Source organism: Ruditapes philippinarum, unplaced genomic scaffold (genome assembly GCF_026571515.1).
Source record: "Ruditapes philippinarum isolate M1 unplaced genomic scaffold, ASM2657151v2 ctg5760_1_1_1_1, whole genome shotgun sequence".
Taxonomy (NCBI): Eukaryota; Metazoa; Mollusca; class Bivalvia; order Venerida; family Veneridae; genus Ruditapes; species Ruditapes philippinarum.
Genome location: NW_026860347.1, coordinates 296,431 through 307,913, shown reverse-complemented (window position 1 = coordinate 307,913; position 11,483 = coordinate 296,431). Strand labels below are relative to the sequence as shown.

Here is an 11,483-nt window from a genome sequence, read left to right as displayed (position 1 = left end):
AAACCACTCTAAACCGTTTGATCTTATAATGCCTGTTTATGCATGATGTTTCGTTTTTGTATTTGTGCAACTAACTGAAATAAATATTAAACGGACCATTTCATGTTTAAATGTTGAATTCTGCTTAAGCCGGTGCTAGGGGGCGTGGACGGTTACTTGCACTTTCCAGTACCGTCCATGAACAGGCTCAATCAAACCGAGCCTGCAACATTTTCAATTTTGACGTTTTGGGTATTTTTTAGGGATTCTCATTTTCTCTATTGTATATAATTGAATATAAAGGCCATTTTAATTCAGATTCGAACAGTGTTGTTTTTGGAATAAACTTAAAATTCAAGTTATTTATGATGTCGTTTATTTCAAAACACATTTTACCGTGTTGTTACATTGTGTTTTTGAAGAGTGAACCATAAAATTTCAAATATCTCTTCTTACACACACAATATATGCCAAGTTATTATCGGAACAAAATTATATCGATTTTGATGGTAATTAATATAAACCCATATCAAACATTGTTTCCTCTTTCGTAATAAATCTTTAAATAAAAGATTTAAATCTGGTCAGTATATGTGTAGTGGAATGCAAAAATGGGGCTTCTTGACGTTGACGTCGTTATCGAGAAAATGCGAGATCTTTGACGCCATTTTTTCCTCATTATTTTTCCGTTCATCTGGCAGTAAAACAGCGCTTAATTATATAATAAATGACTTGTCAGCACATTGGGTCCTGATTCATACAGAGTAATCAACGGCAAAAATAATTTGCTACCGTTCATCCTATGACAGCAAGTAAAATTATCACGGGAAAAGATTTTTACGAGGACAACTGATTACGTCATCTGACATTGATTGTTGATAAAATATTGGTGAATTGATTCGATGTTTTTCGGTGTTTTAAAGAATATTTTACACTGGCAACGTCTGCTTTGACAGAACTTATATATAACTGGATTATTCGGGTTAGGTGAGTATTTATTTTTTCTAGTATTTTTGCTTAAATATCTATTTTATCGGAAAATAATTATACCCGGAAGTAGTAACAATGGCAGTTCCTGGACAACGGTTTGTTGATAGCAACATGATAAATGGCAGCCAAGTAATTATTTACTCAATGCAATTAAAATCAAAATTTATGTAATTAATCTCTTAGATAAAACAATCATCAAAGTGAGGAAATTCAAGATTTTCAAGAATTTTAATCTTTACTTTCTTCCATGCATACTGTACTGCCCTACTGTACAGTACATGTATGAGAATAAAAATTTGAGCTGTTGAAAACTTGTATCCCAAAAGTGAAAATATATCTCTGGCTCCATTGTTTGAGCTTTTTAAATATTTCAGATCTTTAAAATTAAAAATATGGAGATGTTGCAGTTTCCATAATTTCTCATAACCAGACTCAATAAATGGAGGGTATTGAATGAGTCCATAGACATATATTTTTTCATTGACACAACTAGACTATACAGTAGTGTAACGCTTACACTTAGCATGTATTTACACTATGTTTCTGTAAGGCACATGATGTCACATCAAAATATCAAAATGTTTGTTCACACTTAGAAGCACATCAATGAATACCTAAGCCTGAACTTGTTTGAAATGATTAAACTAATATTTTAATTAAAAAAGTCACAGCCCTATGACAAGCTTTCCAGAAAGGATACTTATTAAAGGAATCATATCTGCAGGTGCCTTATTAGCAAAACATGAGGACCTCAGGAAAATCTGACTGTTCTATAAATTGTAAAAACTGTATATCAATAAAACATAATTTATAAATTTAACTACTGTACATTTCAGGCACTTCACCATGCACACTTGATGTAAAGTACTTCAACCTTTGGGATTATGCCCAACAAGTGCACTTTTCCCATCATTCTCAACCGGTTGGTCCAATATGTTTTAGGACACCAAGAATATTCCATGTGTTTGGTGTTTGTGAAGAGGGATCAGGTTAGTTTACCCATATTTGACATATTTTTTCATGTGCATATTGTAAAAACATGTTTAAAAATATTATCAAGGTAGATTTCTATTTTTTTTCTTGTCAGATGTGTTCCTTTGCCATGAATTTTATTATTATTCTCCTATGCTATAGTATTTTCAGTTGCAAAAGGAATATTCAGCTAAATATAATCTTAATTTTAAGTATTATTTACTTAAGTACTATTTATATCCTATGCAAACTTTTTAAATTTCCAATTTATATGTATTTTAGGACTTCATGGAAGTGTCAGTCTCAACATGCTTGTAACTTTTATATCTGGAAAGTGAAAAACAATGCAACAGGTTGCCTAAGTGTACTGTCCTGAAGTCATCAAGATACGGGCACAATATCCTACAGCTTATAGATGATCCAGAAAATCCCTATGAAGTCATTTCTTAAGTTAAGCCCTCAAACTGTTATCCAAATACCACCATTTTTGTGCAAGTGCAATGGAGCCAAGTGTTATAACATGTAAAGAATATATTAACTCTGTGGAGGTAAAAATGTTTTTACTGAAACAGTTGCCTCCCAGAGGTCTTTTACCTGAAGTACAGTAATGATGCAGCAAGACATTAGTATCTATTTGAACAAATTGGGCAGTTCTTCAAATCTGACATAGCTAAAATACTGTGTGGCCAAAACCAGTTATCCCGATAACAGAAATAAAGTTGGATATTGACAATTATGTGAAAAAGGTGGAAAGAGAAAGAGCAGTCTTTTACTCTTGAGTATAATTGGAGTTCCTATAACATAGTGGTCATGTATACACTGTCATTATTTTCTTCATTTCAAATAAAGCTCATGATACAAGTAGATGCTTCATAAGGTAAGACTGCAAGTGTGTTGCATAAGTGGTGCTCTAAGGACTAATGCTATATTAACAAGTGTGTGAATCATTGATGCATAGATATTATTTAATGGCTGCCTATATTATTTTTGGATGTCAGTTTACCAGTTACTAATTTCCATCATTTTTACAAAATGTTTATTAGATTAAGTTAAGTGTAATACAACATTTGTCATTTTACTCTAAGTTATAGAATTCTATTGAACCTATGCATGTTATGAATTGATCAACTGTAAACTGATCTTACGCTTTAATCTAGATAGAAAATGACTGTATGAAAATGTAAAGTAACATTAAGCTTCAGTACTTGTTGTCAAATTTTAAACATTTTATAGTTGTAGAATATGAAAAATTCTTTATCTATAACAATGATAGGTCAGTTGAATTTTAATGTTGATATTAGTGTAGAATCACATTGTAAATTATCACAAATCCTTAAAATTGTTAAAAGAAGCAGCAAAATCAAAGAATATTCAATGGTAGCTAGGCAACCAATAGTCCCTTCAGTTGAGAAGGATTTTAAACAGGTGCATCATAATAAAAATACTTTATATGTTTGATCACATTGTAAATAATTGAAAAATAATCATCACTAAGTTATAAAATATTAAAATATAGAACCTTAAATGTACCTGAAAATAAATGTTGTGAACATGATATTAGAAGTATCATTTTTAATTTATATTATTAAGGAATGGTGAGGCAGGCTGTTCTCTGAATACCTTATTAAGTTCAGTTACACATTATTTGTGGTATTGTTTTCATTTTTTATAATAGCACAAATTGCTATTTTTAACTAAGTTGTAATCTCCTGTATGCCTGTAAAAATTTGGAAATTTAGAAATTTATAAAAAAAAATAATAATTATTCATTGGTTGCTAAGCAACCTAATTATATGCAGAGACAGTTTTAAGTAAGGAACATTTTTTTGTAGGAATTATCTTTATGTCATTTTTATTAAATATAATGCTAGTTAATTCAAAGTCCTTACTTTGTTGTGAAACAGTGTAGTTAACACCAGATGTTACTGAACATACTTTTATGAAATTATGTATATTATCTATATAAATTCAAAACCTATAGTAAAGTGAGTTTAAGGATACTTTGATCCAAGAACTATTATTAAGATTTGATTTGCAGTTTTAATAGTTGTAATTTGTTTTTTGTAATCATGCTGCTTTGTTCATGGTATTTTGAGATCTTTTTTAATCAAACTTAAAATTTGTAAAATTTAAAAGGAAATTATGGAAGATTTTGTGGTTGCTTGGCAACACTAATTAATTTTTACTTATTGCTTAGGTATTATGTAAATCAGTTATACAGCAGATAGATATATTTATGTAATATGGAAAGTAACAGTGATTTGATCAAATGCTTATTGGTTATTGTAAAACATACAGAGCAATATACATGGCAAAAATACTGAGTTCTGCTAAAATTTGCATGACTTACTAACACTAGAACACTAGTCAAGTGTACAGAACATGGATTGTATGTTATCTTCAATGGAAAATTATTGAAAAGTAATTAATAGGCATTGTTTATAATTTTATTGAAAATTTAATTATTTCTGCTACTTTGTTAGCTGTATTTTACCAAAAAATTTGTATATTTACAAAATAAATTACAAAAATTTAGGATATTCCATGGTTGCTAGGTAACAGAATATAGCTTCCTTCATGTTGTATTTGTGTAATTATGCCTTTTATTTAGTGTTACTACCTTTGATGATGTTATACTTGAGTCATCTTTCATTTACTGTTGTATTAAACTGTTGTCTGCTGTCAGAGTAAATATCTGAATAAAGTTAATAAATGAATGATAAATGGACACTGTGTTTAGTTCTTTTGAAGTTGTATTATGATATCTCTTAACAGTAATATTTCCTGTTTACACTGTAGAAATGCAATAGAACCATTTGCAAATGTGAAAGAAGAATATATTTCGAATTGATACTTGCAAGTGTTATAAAATAAACCTAGCACCTGACTTTTTACACGAAAAAGGCCAGAAAGAACCCAGGAATAGGTCCGTTGCTAGGCAACATAATGTAAATGATGCTTTAATTATGGTGGCTGTATTCCAAAAATATTCTACAACATTTTTTAACTTTAATAACATAAAACAATTTTTTCACAAAATTCATTTTAGCTTCAAAATTTGTTTTCCTCATGCACCTTTAAACATCACAAAGATCAAAGATTTTTATGTGTATTTTTAATTACTTACTGGACACCATACTCACAAAATTATGTATATCTTTGTAAATAAGAAAGACACGACCTTCAAATTTTCAGGAATTACTTCTGATATTTCATAGATTTAGAAAATTAAAAAAAGTGAAAATCAAAAATTTGGTCAAGAAACCCCATTTTTGCATTCTATGACACATATGTGTAACGCAGAGTTGAACCATGTTATATTTGAATGTAACTATAGGTTATTTCTTTTATAAGTAATCCTACTAAAAACTTGTTGATATTATTTTTGCAAAATAAGATCCACAAATCTATCTTATGATGGAACTAAAGGAACACCTTATCGCCAGCCACAACTAAGCAAACAGTTAGTGCTATTGAAGTACTAAGTGAATCGCCCCTTGTGTTTTCTCTGAAAGATTCATAAAAAGAAGGTTTTTGCCACTATCTTTTTGGTCTGAAACGATAAGAACTTACAAATACTTAATATTATCCTAATAGGAATTCTGTCAATGGCATTTCTTTTTCATTTTAAAACAACTTTTGAAAAAAGAAGAAAATATAATTTATTTAACTAGTTAAAATAATGTTGCAAAACAAATAATATTTGGTTGATATATAGTTCAGAAAATTCAAAACAAATAACATTCTGTGTTAAACTTCTAACAGCAATAGTTTTTTTTAGTTTTTTAAGGTTGTTTTTGCTTTTTTCATTTTCCTGTTACATGAAATTAATTGAAATGTTTTTTAGTATTGCGCATTTATATTCTTGCTGTTATGACATTGCAGTGAAAACCAGACATTCTTTAACGCACTGACATTTAAATGTCATTGAATTTACGTGATTTATGACATGTTTGAACTCATCACAGACGACAATAGAAATAAATGTACTTCATTTAAAAATGGTTAATATTGCCGAATAAATCTTCTAAAATATATTTGCAGGGAAGTATAGAAGTAAAACGTATAAAAATTATAAATGATCTCTGTTTGTCTCTATTCGATCTTTTATTTGTCTTGAAGCATGTGTTCAATATAAACGAAATAATTTATATACCTTTTTTTGCTTTTAATTTAATAAACACTACGTAAATTTCTCGCTTTATGATAACCATAAAAGTCAATACCTTCTAGATTTTATTTAGAAAAGCAAATGTGCTAGAAATATATGCACAAGATGTATACGCTATTAATTTTATTGACGATAAAGGGAATATTTTTTTAAAAAATGACATATTTAGCTTAAAGCTTTTTGAAAACACTCATTTCCAAACATTAACAAAAATTGTAAATCGTTCTCTTTAAAAAGGAATAATGAATTTTAATTGCGCCAATTTCCTCTGATTAAAAAACGTTTCTTTCTCCCATGACAAAATCGTTATTATTTGCTTCAAGATATATCATTTTAATTGAGGATCTCGCCTTCTGTTTGACAAATGCAGATTCAGATTTATGTATCCGGTCTGAACTGTAACTTTGTCAGACCATCAAGCTTATATTTTAGGCGTCTTCTAATTCATTTGCATAAAAATTGAATATAATCTGAGATGACAATATTCTTACGTCCGTATATTTTATTCGTCTCTCACTGTTTAGCCGAGCAACAAATTGCTCTCGTTGATAAATTAGGCTATTTTTTCTTTCTACAAGAATGTAAAACTTAACATATCGAGATTGTCAACATTGTCGTGCAGCTTAAAATAGCATACCTTCTGATTTATGTTTATTTTCATTAAAGATTTTAAAAAAGGTATTTTAAATTTATATTGTGAACAGAACAGCGAAAGAAATTTACATATTGCAAAAGGGCCACAGTGGGCATATTAATTACCGACCAAGAGGTCAAAATATGCAAAAAAATAGCCTTAATGCTTAGTTACGCAGTATTAATATGTTGATATATTAATTAGTTGTCAGGGGGTGTGAACGACAAATCGATCAAATTATTAATGTTCATCTTCACCATTTACAACATGATCAAGATTTCAAGTGAAAACTATACATGTTTTAGGCCTTATAGAAATTAGAAAATCATATATGAATCATATTTACTTTTCAATGTTAATGTAAATGTATGTCATAAAAGGTTATGAAAAAAAAACTTCTTTGAGTTCTTTTGTGTATATTTGTAAGTTTCGTTTAAGGGGACGTCCATTTCTTTTGTCATGTCTTTTACATCGTAGAGAGTACATCGCATTCACAGAACGCTATATGGGTGAAAAAGTATACTTCCGAAGATATAGCGCATAAACATAAGGGTTTATGCTAAAATGCAAAACAAGAAACAAATTTAAACTTCATTATCTAAAAGCATTCGGAACAACGTCAAAGTTTCATAGCATGAACAATTTCAAATAACGCCACGTTGACAAAATAAAATTGTTTTTTTTATTTAAAAACACTATTATTTGTCACTTTTTTAAAAGATTTTGAAATAACAAAACTTTTTTAACATATCGAAATGAGTTAACATATCATTTATACACTAGGAATTTATTATAAATAATTACATAAAACATATAATAACTTTAAATAAAAAAGTACAAATTTCATAATAACGTGGTGCACTTGGGCATAACTTCCAAATTGGCCTTTGGGAATTTAACATTACAAACCCAAATGTATGAGTGGTTAAAAGCAGGCTAAATGGAAAGTTCAGTTTAATTCAAAATATTAGATTTTCTTGTTGAAATAAAAAGATTTTGATATTAAATGTTATATGCTAGCAAGGGACAGGACCTTAACCTAAATTTTCAATAATTTAATTTTGGGTTTATGGTCAAGTTATTTGGGTTTACTTTTAAAAAACATGATGTTACCCGGGCATGCCCCTTCGCTTAAATTTTGTTAAAGACAAAAAAAATAATATACATAATATTTTTTCTCTACGGGCCTCTTGATATTAGTTCTTTCCATTAAAAAACCATTGTAAAGGGGGAAATTTCGTTAAAAACTTTTGCAAAATTCTGAAATAAGAGGGGGGGACACATAAACTTGCTGGGAAAGTTTATTGGAATGTTCCCTGGTGTCAGATAAGGAGGGAATTCAGCTTTTACTTGAGGTCGTGATACAAAATAAAATGAAAAAAATATGTGTCTTAAATAAGCAATTCGTCAGAATATATAAAGTAAGTGCCAACTCATAAAGTTTATTGTTCCGATTTCATTGCGTAGAAAATGTAAATTTGTTCATCAAGAGGAAGATGCTAGCAAGGAGTTGAAAATATTATATTTGACAATAATTAGGCGCGTGGGGCTTTCTTATGTTATTCAGATAACTCAACGGACTCAAGTGTATGTCTAAATCAAATTACGCAGATAAGATCCGATGTGCTTTGTTATCACTTTAGTGTTTGTAAAAAACAATAATTTAAATCAAAAAAATACTGTTTATGACCTATTACGATTGTCATCCGTCATATTGAACTGTGAGTTTTTGTCCTCCATTATGATGTGAAACGTTTAGTTTTGTTCTCCGTTATTAAAACTGTAAGTTTTTGTCCTTTGTCATAATAACTGTAAGTTTTTGTCCTGTGTCATGTTAACTGTGCCATTTTTGTTTGTAATGTAACTGTGATACTTTTCCACCGTTATGTGAACTGTGATATTTGTCCACTGTCGGGGTTGAACTGTATTTTTTATCCGTAATGAAATAATCATTGAAAATTCATTTCCGTTTACAGTCTTTTCTGTCCAATATTAAGCGTTAAAACATTATTCTTGTCCAATAGTTATTGGAAAGTGACACACGCGTATATCTAAATTGATATGTGTATGTTTATGAAAGATTTTACCCGAAAACATAAGAAAATATTTGTATCTACTTGTTGTCTAATCAGGTCATTTAAAAAAGAAAAGTCTATATTGTTTTATCATACAGTACGGTATTTATATAAAAACATCTAGAATATTTTACCTTAAGCCTCAAGAACATAAACTTTGAAAATCTTAGATAGATCATCATGGAAATTTAAAAATGAAATGTATATATTAAAACAAAATAAAGTGACATACCCAAAATTAAAGAAAATATTTATTTGAACCACAGTGAATGCTTAATTTTAGGTCATTTTAAACAATTGAAATAGTAATTCTGGGTAAAATGAAGTGAGCAAATGATTTGAGCTTTTGCACTAAAGTTCTAAGTACATACTTACATAAAAAAATTTAAATCCTGTCCTGTAAAGAATAATTTTTTTAACAATATAAACATAATAAAATAATTATACCCAATGTTATAAACCATTTTATCTTTAATTTTTTTCATGTGGTTAAAATTGTTCTGTAAAAAAGTGACAAAGTAATCATGTTTCCCATTGCAAATGACTTAATACTAAATGCGAAAATAGTTATAATAGAAATAATATTATTACATAAATTATGATGGAAACAGATATTTTATTCCCTTTCCCGAAATTTTGGGATCAATTTTTTTAAAGAAGTTACTTCCAAAAACAAACCCGGGATCTAATTAATAATTTTTATAAATTGGGCGGTTTGGGTAAAGGGGGTTTTTCTTGTTCCCCAAAAGTTTTAATAATTCCCTAAAATTGGGGGAAAATTTTTTTTCATATTTTGCATGGGCTATAAATTCCCCTTAATTTTTGTAACTTGATCCCCCAAAAACCAAATTTTATTACCAAAAAGGGAAAGAAGCAAAAAATTTAAAAATTTTAAATTTTTTTGTTAACCAAAAGTAAAATTTTCTAGTTTGTAAATATTTATACGTATTTATATTGGGGAAAAAAGGTTCTTGATATATTTTCATTTTAAAAAAATTTAAGGGAAATTTTTGTGATAAAATTTTTAAAAATCATGTTTGAAATAATTTCATTAATGGGAAAAGTAAAAAAAATAAATAGGAAAACAGAAAAGTGGAAATCCAATATTGTACCCAATGAAATTAATAATATAACTAATGGAAACTTATGGAAACTAATTTATTTTAAGCTTGACAATGCTAATAAAATAAAGCATATAATATAAAAAAGTGAAGGAATCAGGAGCTATTTTTAATCCTGTTGTTTATCATACTTTTTTAATTTGTATTCAATTTGAAAAAAAAAACTATATACATATTTATAAATAGTTTTTAAATAGCTCTATGATCTACGATCTCCATTCTTTATGTGAAAAAGCTATTCTGGGGCAAAAAACTATGAGATGAAAACACTCAAATTTAGAATTAAAATGTTAATAAAGACCGCCCAGGAATTGTTTTTTTTCCCCCAAAATTGGGAAAAATTTTGTAAAATTTTAATAAAAAAAGTTTTTTGGGTTTTTTCTGATTTTTCCAAACAATTTTAAATTTAAACCCCCCAATTTTTTGGGTATTTTTCTGAAAATTCATTTATTTTTTATTTAAAAAAACCCTTTATGGGGGAATTTTATTTTATTAAATTTCCCCCGTCTTGGGGGAAACCCCCTTTTGAAATGTTTAAGAAAATTTGATTTGTTTTTTCTTTTATTTTATAGGCGGGAAAGCCCCCTAAAGGGGCCCAAAAAACCCGGGGGGACAAACATTAAAACCAGTAAAAGGAAAAAGGAAAAAAAGTTAAATTTTTTTCTTAAAAATATCTTTTTGTTTTTTTATAATTTTTTTTTAACTTTAAAAAAACGAATAAAAAGGGAAAGTTTTACAGGTCAAATTTTTTACAAATTTCCCCTATTAAAAAACCCATTTTTAAAAAAAATTTTGAGGGAAAATTTTTGAATTTATATTTCAAAAAAATGTTTTACCCCCGGTTTTTTGTTTTTTTGATTCTTTTTTTTTAGTTTTTAATTTTATTTAATGCAGAAAGAAAAAAAAAATTTAAAACCCCTATTTTGAAAAACCCAAAAGATACTTTTTTTTTTACTCCGGGGCTTATTGGGGAATTTTCCATTTTAATTGGGAAGTTGATAGGGAAATTTGGGTTTTATTCCCCCTTTTAATTGTTTATTCGTTTTTAAAAAATTAAAATTTATATATAAAATTTTTTGTGACATTTTTTAAGGGGTTCCCCGTCCGCCCTTTCCCGATTTAAAATTGTTTTTAAAACCAAAATTTAAGTAAACCGATTTTTTTTCTACAAACCCCCCTTTCTTATTTACCACAAAAAGTCCAAATATGAAAAAAGAAAATTTGGGTTAAATTAAAAAAATTATCTTACATACATGACTTTAAACCGATCATTTCTGCTGGGGGAAATTAATTTCCAAAAAGTTTTAAACCCCAATTGGGTTTTAAAAAGGTTTTGGGAAAAGTTTAAAAAATTTAAACCTTTTATTGAAACGATCGGGGCTTTTACCCCCTGTGAGCCTTTTTTTTCCAGAAGTTTTAGGGTTTAAAAAAAATTTGTGAAAATTTAAAAAACATTTATTTAAAAATTATTCTTTAGTAATTGGTTTTTACAAATAAAGATTTTTTTTGTTTTTCATTTTTTGCCGGCCCCCCTATTTTTT

General features: G+C 28.3%; 1 long non-coding RNA gene across 1 annotated transcript; it reads left to right on the top strand.

Annotated features, from left to right (window-relative positions):
* The first annotated feature begins 563 nt into the window (after positions 1-563).
* Positions 564-4,669, top strand: LOC132759726 (uncharacterized). The gene is made up of 3 exons (XR_009629761.1): positions 564-966; positions 1,806-1,958; positions 2,224-4,669. It is a non-coding gene; the product is annotated as an uncharacterized LOC132759726 (long non-coding RNA).
* Positions 4,670-11,483: the final 6,814 nt, after the last annotated feature.